Genomic DNA, 15,506 nt, shown 5'->3' on the forward strand with positions numbered 1-15,506 from the left:
CTTTTCAAACTCCAGACATACTCACATCCTGTGAACTATGTTCATCTTAATGCATCCTTCCAATCTAATTGCCCTTCCTTTGTCACTATTAACAGTACCAATTTCCATATATCTCATCCCACTGCAGGAATGCACCAAGGCTCTGTCCTATATCCTCACTTTATCTCCTCTACACTGATGGTATGCCGAAAGCACCCCCATTAGTCCACCTCCTTCAGTATACTTACGACAACGCTTTCCTCGCCCTGTACTTTACACTCCAGAAAATTCAACGATCTCTCCAAATTAACCTCAGTCAGTTTACCTCCTGATGTAACCAATGGCTTCAAAAGATCAACCTCTCCAAAACCCAGGCAATAATTACAGGACAAATTACCCATACCTTCCGCTTACATGACTTCTACCTTATCATTTACAATCATCCTATCCAGCCAAGTAACATAATAAAATATATTGGACTAACCTTTAACTGACAACTAACATGTAAACGTCACTTATTAACCATCCAACAGAAAGAACCCATATCAGACTAAATCTGCTAAACTACTAACATGCTAAACTTGAGTTTTACACAAATTCACTACTCTCCACACCTCCAAAACCCTGATCTGACCCATTCTTTGTTACGCAAATGTTGCAGAATCTCTGCTCCTCCAAAGTTCCGTAGGTCCCTTTAAATCCTCAAATGTCATGCACTCTGTCTTCATTTCCACATCTGTTTACCTTCCCTCACCTGGATCCTCTTCCATCTCCTGAAATTCTCAACCTCTTCACTTACATCGAACGCCTCTGTATTTTCTATACCGTCCGCAAACTAGATTTCAGTATACCCCATTGTCTCCCCTCTGATCACTAACCCTGGTATCCTGCTATACCTTCAAGAACACATCCCCCTGTCCCTACATCTCTACACACTCCATATCCTATCCCAATGCAACTTCAACCAACTCCCTCTCCCACACAACGAGATCAGCCCAGATATTTATCCCTCCTACCGTCTTCAACTCTTCCACACATATCCCACTCCACATCAGGGCTCTCCTCTCCTTTCCCTCTCCACCAATTCCCATGCCTTTCCTCTTGCAACCACTGCCCCACCCACATAACACACTACTCTTCACCCTCTGCCTTTCTCACAGACTGTACTTACCACTATCCACCTCAGCTCCTACCTCTCATCGCCACAGTTTTTCATGTCTAACAGACCCCTATCTTACTACCCACATCCCTCATCCCTCTATCCTCCAGCACTACTTCTCACCCTAGTGCAGGTCCTTCAGTTTTCTTAAGTGAAAGTGCAGTGCTTCTTTTTCATCAGAAATTCACCTGCCAGCGATGTGTTTTTAACTGTATATATTTCCGTTTTTTAACTGTTGGTCTTTGATTCTTAAATTAAAATAGAAAACCCCAAGTTTTGCTTATAACTCACTGAAAAACTTTTTCTTTCGCATGGCTGAAGAGCGGAGAATTGAACTGTTTACAGCCGACCTCTGCCCATATGTGGCGAGGAGGATGAAATAACAGTAAAGGGAAAAAAACCGCCGGAGATTTATCCAAATGCCTGTATTTAAGGTGACGCTGATGTTCGAGACAACGATCGACAACTGTTGGTATAGACTGGCCCAAGTAACTCTTGCCACAATCTCAAGGAATGTTATGAATTCCAGCCGAGATTATCTTTAACGGGTCCCAAAATGTCTTTAATTTTTCTGTGTTGCCGGAAGACTAGTCTGATTCGTTGCCTGTTTAGGACTCTACCTACCTTTCTAGTTGTTGTACTACTGAATGGAAACCGCCCGATGTGTTGATCTTCTTGGCTTGTTTGAGTGGAGTGTCGCCTTGGTTCTCTCAAAAGCGTTGATGTAATGTCACAAACAGAATATCTGTCCCTACTGAATATTGTCTTCAGGTGCTTGATCTCGGTACTGAGGTGGAAATAGTTCTGGCTATGTGTACTAAGATGTTCAACATAGCTCTCTTCTGAGCTGGATGGTGAAAGCTATAACGGTCGAGGTCGAGGTCGTTTTTCTGTGCACAGAATTGTCGAGTCGTCCATCTGATTTCTCTTCGACCAAATCATCTAAGAAAGGTAACTTCCCATCATTCTTCACCTCTACTGTAAATCCTATGTTGGGATGAATACCATTCAAATGATCAACGAACTGCTGCGGCGCCTCACTCCCAAACATGTATCGTCAACGTATCTGAAGAAGCAAGATGGTGGGAAGGGAGCACTTTTCAATGCTCGTTCTTCTAAATCTTCCATAAAAACGTTTGCTACGTTTGGTGACAGTGGCGATCCCTTGGCTATCAGTTCTTCTAGATACAGGGTGCCAAAGTATCTGACTAAACTATTGGCGCCTATAGTCTGTCACTGTGGACATCATATTAAAAACTCACAACTGCTTTTTGGTATCATAAATCAGATGAAGATTGGCCCAAATGAAGTCATGGTTGCCAGTCGGTGTGGCCGAGCGGTTCTATGCGCTTTCGTCTGGAACCACGCTACCGCTACCGTCGCAGGTTCGAATCCTGCCTCGGGCATGGATGTGTGTGATGTCCTTAGGTTAGTTAGGTTTAAGTAGTTCTACGTTCTAGGGGACTGCTGACCTCAGATGTTAAGTCCCATAGTGCTCAGAGCCATTTGAACCATTTTTGAAGTCATGGATAGCCTCGATGTGGTCTCCCTGTTTACGAAGGCGCCGGTGGAAGACACATTAAAACTGTTGGCCACTCATTTCCCCCCCCCCCCACCCCGGAAATTTTGAAATTATTTCGCCGCTATTTAATGACCACATAGTTCTTGTATGGTGGAAATTATTATGAAATTACTGATGAAACAGCTATGAATCTGCCACTGACACCAGCTGTAGTTTACTGCCACTAACATGACAGGTGTAGGATGTCATGTGCGTTTGGCAGTGGTTGCAAGAGGAATCGGATGAGGATGGATGGAGACTGAAAGGAGAGACGATCCCTGATATGGAGTGATATAGGTGGGGAAGAGTTAAAGTTGGTATCGGGGTAGATCTCACTGTCAGGGAAAAGGTATTCGATGGAGTTGCATTGAAATAGGATATGGAGTGTGTGTAGGTGTAGGGATGGAGGGACGTGTTTATGAAGGTATGGCAGCATACCAGGGTTGGTGATCAGAGAGGAGACAATAGTGTTGTTGGAAACAGTATAGGAGATATGTAGGTGTTCGATGTCAATGAGGAGGAGTAGAATTTGAGGGATGGTAAAGGATCCAGGTGGGGGAACGTAAATGGATGTGGAAAGTAAGACGGAGTGCATGGCGTTCGAAGATTTGGAGGGATTTTTAGAGCTCTGATGCAGTGCAGAACAACAACATTTGCATAACAAAGGATGGGTCAGATCGCTTTTGTAGGTGTGGAGAATAGTATAGGAGCGTAGTCTCCAAGTATGGCCCTCTAGTAGTTTTAGTAGATTTAGTTTATTGAGTGTTTTCTGTTGGATGGTTAGTAGATGAGATTTCCACGTTAGTTTCCCATCGAGGGTTGTCCCAAGATATTTTAGTGTGTTAGTTAGCTGGATAGGATCATTGTAAATGGTAAGACAGAAGTCATGGCGGCAGAAGGTGTGGGTCGTTTGACCCATAACTATTGCATGGGTTTTGGAGAGGTTGATCCTTAGGAGCCACAGGTTACACCAGGAGGAAAATTGATTGAGGTGAATTTAGAAGGATCGTTGGGACTTCTGGAGTGTAGGGTAGAGGCTGAAGAAAGCAGTGTCATCAGCATACAAAAAGAGGTGGACTGGTGGTGGTGGTCTGGGCATATCAGCAGTGGCTTTTTTTACCTTTATTGTGTTCTAATGCCCCATCTGGGGCGGGCAGCCGGCAGCATATGCGCTCCTCTTCAGCCAAAAGACAGTAATTGTACAAAGAAGACATTAAAAATAACAGAAAGGAGGAAATATGGCGTATATAGATATAAAAATTGGGAACAGTACGGAAGAGAAGGGACATAAAGGTGGGCTACTGTAAAATGGACATAAAAACTGTAAAAAAGGAGCACACACACAAAAAACACACATTGGAACAATTAAAGAACACAGGGGAGTGGAGGGAGGGGAGGATATTGGGATACAGGGAAAGAGACAGGGGGGAGACGGGCAGGGCATCGCGCCTGAGAGGGAAGGACATGTGAGGGAAAGAGGTGAGGATGGGGTGCAGGGACTCGGAGGGGGGGAGAGAAGGAGGAAAATACGCTCTGAGAGAAGGAGGGGAGAGGAAAATGAGGGCCCTGGGCAGAGGGGGAACAAGGCCAGGATATAGTTGGAAGGAAGGGTATATGTCACAGTGAAGTTCAACAACTGGGAGGCGGAGGTGCAGGAAATTGCCCTGATGAAGGAGATGGAGGGTGTGGAGGTGGAGAAAGAGAGGGATACGGCGATAGAGGCGTGGCAATTGGCGAGGGGTGGAGAGGAAGGAGGAAACCAGGGGGTGGGGGGGATCCAGCCTGCAAACAGTGTAAAGGATGTGGAGATGCTGGAGGAAAAGGAGGAGGTAGGGGAAGGGGATGAGGTCGTACAGGAGCCGTGTGGGGGAAGGAAAGCCGATACGGAAGGCAAGGATTTGGAGGGCCTTGTAAAAGTGGGTGGGTGCAGAGATCCAGGCAACGCTGGCATAACAGAAGTTGGATGGATGACGGATTTGTAGGTATGGAGGATGGTGGAAGGATGCAATCCCCATTTCCGGCCAGACCGACAAAATTCATAGGCAGGGCGTAGATTTGGAGTTTAAAGAGAAGACTGGGATGCCATACACGGTCATAGGCATTTTGGAGGTCGAGGGAAACAGAAAAGGCGGATCAACGGGAGCTACACTGGATGGAGAGAAGGTGAACAAGTTTAAGGAGTTGGTCCTCGGTGGAAAAGTAGGGTTGGAAGCCACACTCGTTAAGGAGTGGAGGTGGTGTTGATTAAGGTACTGATGGATACAATGGGAGAGGATGGATTCAAGAACCTTACTGCTGCCCCAAGTGCTGGAGACTGGGAGCAAGTAGAGCGACCGTGGTATCGGCGCATTCCATGACGGTGGGGAAAAGAGAATAATCAAATTGGGGATCATCAGGGATGGAGAAGACCTCAGAAAGGTGGGAAGCGAAGTGGTTGGCCTTACTGAGGTTGTCAGGAAGGGGGCGGTCGTTATGGAGAAGGGGGTAATGAGGTGCAGAATGGAAACCAGTAAGTTGATGGAAGGCAGACCACAACTTGGAGGAGTTGATAGGGAGGGTGGCGTTGAGTCGTGTGCAGGTCTGGCATCAGTCCCAGCGTTTCTTTGCTCTAATAAGGTTCCATCCGTGTCGCTGTATTTGCCAGTGGCATTGATGTTCATCCCTGTCGCGAGTGCGCAGGAAGGAGCAATAGAGGCGGCGGGATTCGCGGTGGAGGAGGACAGTCCACAGAGGGAGAGTGGGACAGTGGGGGTGGATGATTTTAGTAGGTTAGCAGTGGGTTTTCTTTTTTTTTCTTTTATTTAATTTCGATTCACCGCGAAGGGAGGTGGGCTGGCAGCAGCTTGGTACGCCGCTTTTCAGCCTACAGAATTTGTTTTATAAAAATGAAGATAATAAATAATAAAAGCAGGAGATAAAACCGGTGACTTAAATGGTAAAACTGCGGAAAATTGTGGAACTTAAAACATAAAACAAATGGTTGGTGATGCTAATAAAATACACAGGAAGCAGACAGGTAAAATAATAGACAGACAATTAAAAACATGGTGACAGTCTGGTTTCTGTTCACAAGAGATATAAAAATCACACCCAGCGATGATTTCTGTTCGCAACACTTTGAAAAGACACACAACACTGAACACTCACTTGAACACTGCACTAAAAAGTTGGCATGAGTATGACATACCACAGCTGAGGGCAAATGGGGGGAACCTGGACAGAGGATGGGAAAGAAAAGGGAGGAAGGAGAGGAAAAACGAAGATGGGGGGGAGGGAGGAAGGAGCCGACGGAGGATGAGGACCCAAAAGAGGGGGGGGGGGCTGTGTAGACACGAGAGGGAGTGGGGAAAGACAGAGGAGGGGAATGCAAAAGGACTCGGGGGGGGGGGGGAGAAGGGAGGCAGAGAGAGGGTAGGTGGGGAAAAAACAGGATGGAATGGGGGAAAGAGAGAGCCCGGGGAAAAGACAGAGGAAAGGAGGAGGACATGAGGATCAGAGTTAATAGGAGGGATAAATGGAGGGAATGGTTCAAATGGCTCTGAGCATTATGGGACTTAACTTCTGTGGTCATCAGTCCCCTAGAACTTAGAACTACTTAAACCTAACTAACCTAAGGACATCACACACATCCATGTCCGAGGCAGGATTCAAACCTGCGACTGCAGCGCCCGCACGGTTCCAGACTGCAGCGCCTAGAACCGCTTCGCCACTCCGGCTGGCTAAATGGAGGGAGAGAGGGCGTCATCAGGGTGAGTTGATGGAAGCCACCTTGGGAAAGGAGATGAAGGGTGTAGAGATGGAGGGTAAGGGGGACACAACAGTGAAGGCACGGCAGAGGGCGAGGGTTGGAGAGGAGAGGAGCAAGCAGGGGATGAGTGGGATCAAGGTGGCAGGGGGTGTAGAGTATGCAGATATGTTAGAGGAATAGGAGCCGATGGGTGAAAGCAATCAGGTTGTAGTGGATCTACGTGGGCGACAGGAGGCATATACGGAAGGCGAGGGAGTACATGGCGCTCAAGGATCTGGGGGGAGTTATAGAATTTGAGGGGGGGGGGGGCAGATATCCAGGCGGGACTGGCGTAACAAAGGGTGGGACGGATTAAGGATTTGTAGGTGTGGAGGATGGTAGAGGTGTTCAACCCCCATGTCCGGCGAGAGAGGAGTTTGAGGAGTCGGGGGTGGTTGTGGGCTTTGGATTGGATGGATCGGAGATGAGGGATCCAGGTGAGGTGACGTTCAATGATGAGGCCAAGGTAGGTGAGGGTGGGAGAGAGGAGGACAGGATGGGCACAGATGGTAAGGGAGAAATCCAGGAACCGGAAGGAGCGAGTGGTACGACCTATAATGATTGCCTGGATCTTGGAAGGATTGATTTTCAGGAGCCACTGGTTACACCATGCAGCAAAAAGGTCAAGGTGATTCTGGAGAAGGCGTTGGGACATTTGGAGAGTAGGAGCGAGAGCAAGGAATGCAGTGTCATCAGCATACTGCAGGAGGTGTACTGTAGGGGGGGGGGGGGGGGGAGAGAGGCATATCTGCCGAGTACAGGAGATAGAGGAGAGGGGAGAGGACAGAGCCCTGAGGCACACGTGCAGAGGTGTAGGAGGTGCGGGAATCTGCGTTATGGATGGTAACGTAGGAGGGGCGGTGGGAGAGGAAGGAGGCAATCAGATGGACATAGTTGACAGGAAAGGCGTAGGGCTGGAGTTTAAACAAGAGACTGGGATGCCAGACACGATCGTAGGCTTTTTCGAGGTCGAGGGAGACAAAAATGGTGAAGCGACAGCAGTTAAGCTGGAGAGAGAGGAGATGCGTGAGGTGTAGGAGTTGGTCATCGGCAGAGAAGGAAGGTCGAAAGCCACGCTGGGTGTTGGGGAGGAGGTGGTTTCGGTGCAGGTGGTGATGGATACGCTGGGTAAGGATGGATTCCAAGAGCTTGCTGAACACTCAGGTGAGACATATAGGGCGATAGGAAGAGGCATCAGATGGACGCTTGTTGGGTCTGGAGAACATCAGGATACGGGATCAGCAGTGGCAGAGCACAGCCTGTTAAATAAACACAAGATTTTGTTTAAACAAACTAGAATAATGACTCACACTTCGAAATATTGGGACTCTGTGATCAGAGAAGCTGTTGAAATGAGTCTTCGTAAAAACAACTTCAATAGAGACACCGGCTATGTTCTTAGCAGTGCATGGTAGCGTACACTTGAAAAGGAAAAAAAGACACAGAGGAATACATCCCACAGTTCACCGCCTGATGCCATAAATGGCGTGCCAAGCGACGGCAGTAGCAGTGTGCAAGAAATATCTATGGCCATCGAGCACATCACCTCTGTAGATGCAACCATGATGTAATCCAAGCAGTTGGATGCCATTCTGGGAGTATAAAAGAGGGAACCTTGTCAGCACACGACACAAAGACGGAGTTTTCGATTGTATCGAAGTGTTCCTACTGAAGCGATATTACTACATGCTTGATATCGAGAAGTATCCCGTAAATGGTATAATACTCAGGCAAACCATGTGGAAATACATGTGTTTTTGCAATCCTAGAGTCTGGAGAGGGGTGTAGGAAGCAAACAATCAGAGCAGGGCCAGAAACAGTAACGCCTTTGTGCCAAGGAGAAACGAGCCCGACTTTGTACAACAGTTCTGAGAGTGACTTCAGTCTGCTGGGTGCGCCCTGGTTACACACTGCAAGTGGATGACTTGTGACTCAAATGGTTCAAATGGCTCTGAGCACTATGGGACTTAACATCTGAAGTCATCAGTCCCCTAGACTTATAACTACTTAAACCTAACTAAGCAAAGGACATCACACACATCCATGCCTGAGGCAGGATTCGAACCTATGACAGTAGCAGCAGCGCAGTTCAGAACTAGAGCGCTTAGAACCGCTTGCCCACAGCGGCCGGCTGATTCGTGTCTCTCAGCTGCAGTGGATGGCTGCTGAACCTCATGGGAATTGTGATTCTTGAGTTTCTCCCGGCGTATTTGATAATCAAAATATCCACGGGTATGCTGCCGGTCTATAGTGTCCAACGGGCACAATATTTCGGCGATCATACATGTCGCCATCATCAGGTGAACTGACGGACTGAGCTCCTGTGAACGTGCCGGCACGGAGATCCGTACGCTATGGCTGCTCAGAGGGAACTGGGTTCGGTCGCGGCGGCGGCCGATTTAAATATCATCACGCATAATGAACTCTATGAAGGCAGTCAGCACTCAGCACGGAACACTGACTGAAATAAACGGTTAGAACTTCCTAACACAGCGGGAACGGCACAGAACGAAGACACGAATGTCACTGGCGCGCGATTGGCTGTGAGCCAAATGGCTCCACGCACTATGGGACTTAACGTCTGTGTCATTACTCCCCTAGACTTAGAACTACTTATACCTAACTAACCTAGGGACATGCTGGCCGCGGGGGCCGATCGGTTCTAGCGGCTTCAGTCCGGGACCACGCGGCTGCTGCGGTCGCAGGTTCGAATCCTGCCTCGGGCATGGATGTGTGTGATGTCCTTAGGTTAGTTAGGTTTAAGTAGTTCTAAGTCTAGGGGACTGATGACCTCAGATATTAAGTGCCATAGTGCTTAGAGCTATTTGAATTTGAACCTATGGACATCACACACATCCATGCCCGAGACAGGATTCGAACCTGCAACGGTAGCAGCAGCGCGGTTCCGGACTGAAGCGCCTAGAACCGCTCGGCCACAGCTGCAGGCGGCTGTGAGTCACGTGGTACATTTCCGCATCCTTCTGTGCATCCGACCCTGACCCGCCTTCGTAGCTGCTCTACACTCTAGTCTGTTGTTGCTCATAGCTGGAGGCATGACGTCGAAGTCCTGTATTGGTAAGCATGAGTGTTCCTTGCGAACTTCAGCTTCGTTGCTTACAATATCGTGAGTGAGTTTGGAAATCCTTCATTTAGAGTGCGTTCATAGTTTTCGTTTTCTTGTGATGTTTATCCTATAATCTAATGATTTCTTTGTCATGCTCAGTTCCGTGTCTTCTAGATGCGAGAAGTTGGTTGTAGTTCATACTAAAGATTCTCGCTCTCAATGTTACAGTCAAGTCACCTGCATTCTTTCCCTTTTCTGTGATATCCGCGTCTAATCAATATTCCTTAAATTGCAACCTATGTGAAATGGGCTTTGCGCTAGACCACGACACTACGTGGCGAACGGTTGGCCTTAAGTTATGGCGATTCCATAGCAAGTCTCTGGGCAGGAGGCCATCTTGTCGTCTTCTTATTCTAGTACTCAGCACTTGTTCTGTTCAGTTTTTTTACAGTAGTGGCGGATGCATGCTGATAACTTCATTCTCTTATTAACAAGTAACGTAGCTATTAGTTACGACGATCAGCTTCCTCATGTCCTTGCCCACTATCCTTTTGTTTCCTTGTCATTGTGGAAGAGGTGTCCGCCTGCTTAGCTGAGTGGTAACATGTTTGTCTATCATGCAGCGGGCCAGGGTTAGATTTCCCGGCCAGGTTCGAGAATTTCTCCGCTCGTGGACTGGGTTTTGTGTTGTCCTCATCATTATCTCATCATCGCCGACACGCAATTCACCCACTGTGGCGTCATCTGAAATAAGACTTGCAACCCGGTGGCAAAACTTCCCCGGATGGGGCCTCCCGCATAACAATACCACACGATCATTTGTTATTTTGTAGGAAAGGCAGGCTGCTGGACCAACTCGCTCACCCCACGCCACCCCCTCCCAATTTAAGGTCATGTTGAACGTTATCAGAGCGAGTAAGAATAACGAGGTTCACTTTTGTACTTAGAAAAAATTCAGTTTCTCTTCTTTTGTTAATATAGACGCAATATTAATGTCAATCTACCTTTTTTAGTTCACTAAAAATTCATTCCTTCACATGAGAACAGTTTGAAAGTTCCCTATAAAATCATTCTGATTAACAAGGTAATTAATTAATAAATGCATTACGTGGGCTGTCTCCGTAAGATCGGGCGGATTTTTCGTCTTTTCATGTTAAGGCCAAGTTTGGTTTCGCAGATCCGTTACAGCCATTGCGCATACAGTACCGCAAATAGTCAAGTCAAAATATTCCGCTCCAGAGCAAAGGAGAGGTCGTGGCTCACTGCGAGTCATTATCAAAATTCCAGTCGATGTGGTGAAAGTAGGATGCTTTATTCTGAATAGGTTATAATGGGTGTTAGGGTTACTGAGTTGGAAACATTTTTATAGAAGTAATTTTCCACAGACAAATATAACCAAGAAAATAAATTGAAACAGCTATTTGCCTATTCGATTAGTCTATTACAAAATATTTTATCAATTCCCATACCAATGAGAAAACTAAGGCCCCGCTTGTAATATATACACTCCTGGAAATGGAAAAAAGAACACATTAACACCGGTGTGTCAGACCCACCATACTTGCTCCGGACACTGCGAGAGGGCTGTACAAGCAATGATCACACGCACGGCACAGCGGACACATCAGGAACCGCGGTGTTGACCGTCGAATGGCGCTAGCTGCGCAGCATTTGTGCACCGCCGCCGTCAGTGTCAGCCAGTTTGCCGTGGCATACGGAGCTCCATCGCAGTCTTTAACACTGGTAGCATGCCGCGACAGCGTGGACGTGAACCGTATGTGCAGTTGACGGACTTTGAGCGAGGGCGTATAGTGGGCATGCGGGAGGCCGGGTGGACGTACCGCCGAATTGCTCAACACGTGGGGCGTGAGGTCTCCACAGTACATCGATGTTGTCGCCAGTGGTCGGCGGAAGGTGCACGTGCCCGTCGACCTGGGACCGGACCGCAGCGACGCACGGATGCACGCCAAGACCGTAGGATCCTACGCAGTGCCGTAGGGGACCGCACCGCCACTTCCCAGCAAATTAGGGACACTGTTGCTCCTGGGGTATCGGCGAGGACCATTCGCAACCGTCTCCATGAAGCTGGGCTACGGTCCCGCACACCGTTAGGCCGTCTTCCGCTCACGCCCCAACATCGTGCAGCCCGCCTCCAGTGGTGTCGCGGCAGGCGTGAATGGTGGGACGAATGGAGACGTGTCGTCTTCAGCGATGAGAGTCGCTTCTGCTTTGGTGCCAATGATGGTCGTATGCGTGTTTGGCGCCGTGCAGGTGAGCGCCACAATCAGGACTGCATACGACCGAGGCACACAGGGCCAACACCCGGCATCATGGTGTGGGGAGCGATCTCCTACACTGGCCGTACACCACTGGTGATCGTCGAGGGGACACTGAATAGTGCACGGTACATCCAAACCGTCATCGAACCCATCGTTCTACCATTCCTAGACCGGCAAGGGAAATTGCTGTTCCAACAGGACAATGCACGTCCGCATGTATCCCGTGCCACCCAACGTGCTCTAGAAGGTGTAAGTCAACTACCCTGGCCAGCAAGATCTCCGGATCTGTCCCCCATTGAGCATGTTTGGGACTGGATGAAGCATCGTCTCACGCGGTCTGCACGCCCAGCACGAACGCTGGTCCAACTGAGGCGCCAGGTGGAAATGGCATGGCAAGCCGTTCCACGGGACTACATCCAGCATCTCTACGATCGTCTCCATGGGAGAATAGCAGCCTGCATTGCTGCGAAAGGTGGATATACACTGTACTAGTGCCGACATTGTGCATGCTCTGTTGCCTGTGTCTATGTGCCTGTGGTTCTGTCAGTGTGATCATGTGATGTATCTGACCCCAGGAATGTGTCAATAAAGTTTCCCCTTCCTGGGACAATGAATTCACGGTGTTCTTATTTCAGTTTCCAGGAGTGTATGTGTAAGTGTCCGCCTCCGCAGATGAGTAGCCTGTGTAGATGGCTGTCATGCGAAAGACCCTGGTTCGATTCTCGGTACTGTCAAGTATTTTTCCTTGGTGGGAGGACTGGCACGGGGTTCAATAAGACTCATGATGGCAATTGAGGAGCTATTTCACTGAATAGCAGCGGCTCCGCGGTCTGGAAAATTTGTGAAACGGCCGGCAGAGCGGTTTACTGACCACATGCCCATCTACGCCTCCGTATGACGCCGCAAGGAAGAGGATGTCACGGCGACCGGTAGACAAATGAAAATACCAAGTTGACCCCCATCATGTAGGAGGGATGATTTGGGGGTGGCCAGGTATAGCACAGACAGATGCCCCCTTAATGATACTAACTTTTCGCATACATTTTTTTTTGTACGATGCGTCGTCTTCGAGATAATTAGTTGTTTGAAGTTAAAACAAGCACTCTGTATATGAGTGTCTCTCCAACAGATCGTCAGGCACATTTCCTCTGGAGTTTCAGCATAAATTTCCAATTTCGTTTTTGCAATATGTAGCATTTAGATTATAAAATGTGTAACTGTTTGCCATATCCACATTCCTGCGACGTCTAGTGTCAAGGGAAAACGTTGGTTTGTTTGTCATCACAAAGTGAACGATTTTTAAAGTGGGATTTGACAAGTCCATTCAATAGAGCGGTACCAAATCAGTCTAGTGTGATGTTCGGTTTATCGATGGGTGTTAACTGGAACAATAAAACACTAAGATTAACCAGTACTTTAGCAGCAACTGAGTAGCGCCGCTGCCTGGCGGCAGTAGACAATGTGCGCATGGCGGCACACGAGAAGGAGAAAGTGTGGCGAGGAAGACGTGGCGAACAAATGTTTACCGATCCCTAGATGTCTGTTGTGGATATCAGCTGCAGTAGAGGCCTGTTGAGAGCAACCAACGTAGATACAGTAGTAATACAGTCTAATAAGGTATCACATTTAACACGAGTTCACGGAAGGTTCAGGTGTTTCAGCTTCCATATCCCTAACACGATAATATCTACTCAGTTTTACGAGGATTTGAGATTAATGAAATTAAGTACAAAATAGACGGAACACCCTTAATTTGGCTTAGTAACCGCACATGAGGACTATACATTTGCAGAGGATTTCTTGGCCAACTACCTATGCGATTTTCTGTAACTGATTTGCATTCCATAATCAACAATAAGCTCTATTTGCTACTTTATTATTGATTTTCGTTGCGGACAAGTGATTTATTAACAGTCAACCTAACACGGAAGAATCATAATGTCTTCTCAAAGAAAATTACCCAAAAATTCTCACAGTAGAACAAAGTAAAATGAAAGGAAACCAAAATCAATCACTATTTCTTTAGGTTATTCCCTTACTGTAGGTGCTCAAGCAAACCGCCGTTTTGTTCTCGAGATCATACATCATATGACCTATCAAGTGCGGAAAAGTCCTGCCTGATGCCGTTTTTCAACTCGTCACTGTTTTCTCTTGTTCTGTGTACTTCACATCCTTTGTTGTACCCCAGAAACAGAATTCGTGGTCACACAGAACGGTCACCTAGCAGGTCATTCAGTATCTCTATGTCTGCCTAGTGTTTTATTGGGGGAAAAATCCCGTGGAGCTTGGCGGCTCTTAAATCAGTATCGTGGAGCAAAGCAGGCTGTTCTTTCCGAAGGAAACTGGTATATGATCTCAGAAAAAATGGTTCAAATGGCTCTGACCGCTATGCGACTTAACTGCTAAAATCATCAGTCGCCTAGAACTTAGAACTAATTAAACGTAACTAACGTAAGAACATCACACACATCCATGCCCGAGGCAGGATTCGAACCTGCGACCGTAGCGGTCGCTCGGCTCCAGATATGATCTCCCGTTAAACAGATAAAATAGTGAGATGGTGTCATTGGCACTTTTACCGATAACACCACCACTGTAACTGATGATCCATCGGTGCTGATGATCTGCCTACGCAACCAATGTGGGTTTACGGAAGCCTAGTGTGTTAGCTTAATGCTCACTGACAAGAGATTAGCTGACTATCCTTGTCATCCACTAAAGGCCTTTGTCTGCATGGGCCGGCGTATGGGTGCATGTCTGAGCCTTTCAAAACTCGATGAACCGTAGCGTCAGATTTGCAAATCCCTAGCGAGCCTCTTTGTACTGCTCTGTAGATTTGTGTGTACCGCATCCAAAGCAATGGCATTGTTTCGATTTCACATAGGTCTGCATAGCTGGCGTTTCGCCGGGTACAAATCCCCTTGTCTCGAGTTCGTCGAACTACAGCCCGTAACATTTCTGCGTAAGGATGCTTCGTTCCGGATACCTTTCAGCTTACACCAGAGCTGCCTCCCTGGAAGCCTCATTACATATGCCTAAACAAATAAAATTCGTAGAACGAAGTCATGTCAGAAAGTTAAACTACAGTAACAACAACTAAGCTGAATGATTGTACAAGAAAACCTTAGCAACACTTACCCTTCATCAAAATCATATCTATTAGTTCTGAAGGCACACACGTGTTGTATTCTGCTGTTCAGCGTGGCGGAAAGAAAACTGATAACGTCTTCTGGCAACTCCATTGTCTTATAGCACTTGTCATATCGATAAGCATTTGTTCGCCACGTCTTCCTTGTCCGACTTACCCCGTCTCGCTTGCTGCCTAGCCGCACGCTGTCTTCATACAGCAGGCCCTATTTGGCCACTGCTGGAGTACTGCTTATTCCTCGTGTTTTACTGACCCTGTTAACACATATCGATAAACCAAATATCACACTATACTAATTTTGGATCAGTCCGTCGAACGTTTTAGTTAAATTTCACTTTAAAATCATTTTGTTTTCACCGGGAAACAAACCAACATCTTCCTTCGATACTAGAAGTCGCAGGAAAGTGGCGGTGAACAGCATTTGTCTGAGCTGACTCCAGCTACACGACTCTTAGGAGAGGGCCGGCCGGTGTGACCGAGCGGTTCTAGGCGCTTCAGTCTGGAACCGGACGACCGCTACGGTCGCAGG

This window comes from Schistocerca piceifrons, chromosome X (genome assembly GCF_021461385.2).
Source record: "Schistocerca piceifrons isolate TAMUIC-IGC-003096 chromosome X, iqSchPice1.1, whole genome shotgun sequence".
NCBI lineage: Eukaryota > Metazoa > Arthropoda > Insecta > Orthoptera > Acrididae > Schistocerca > Schistocerca piceifrons.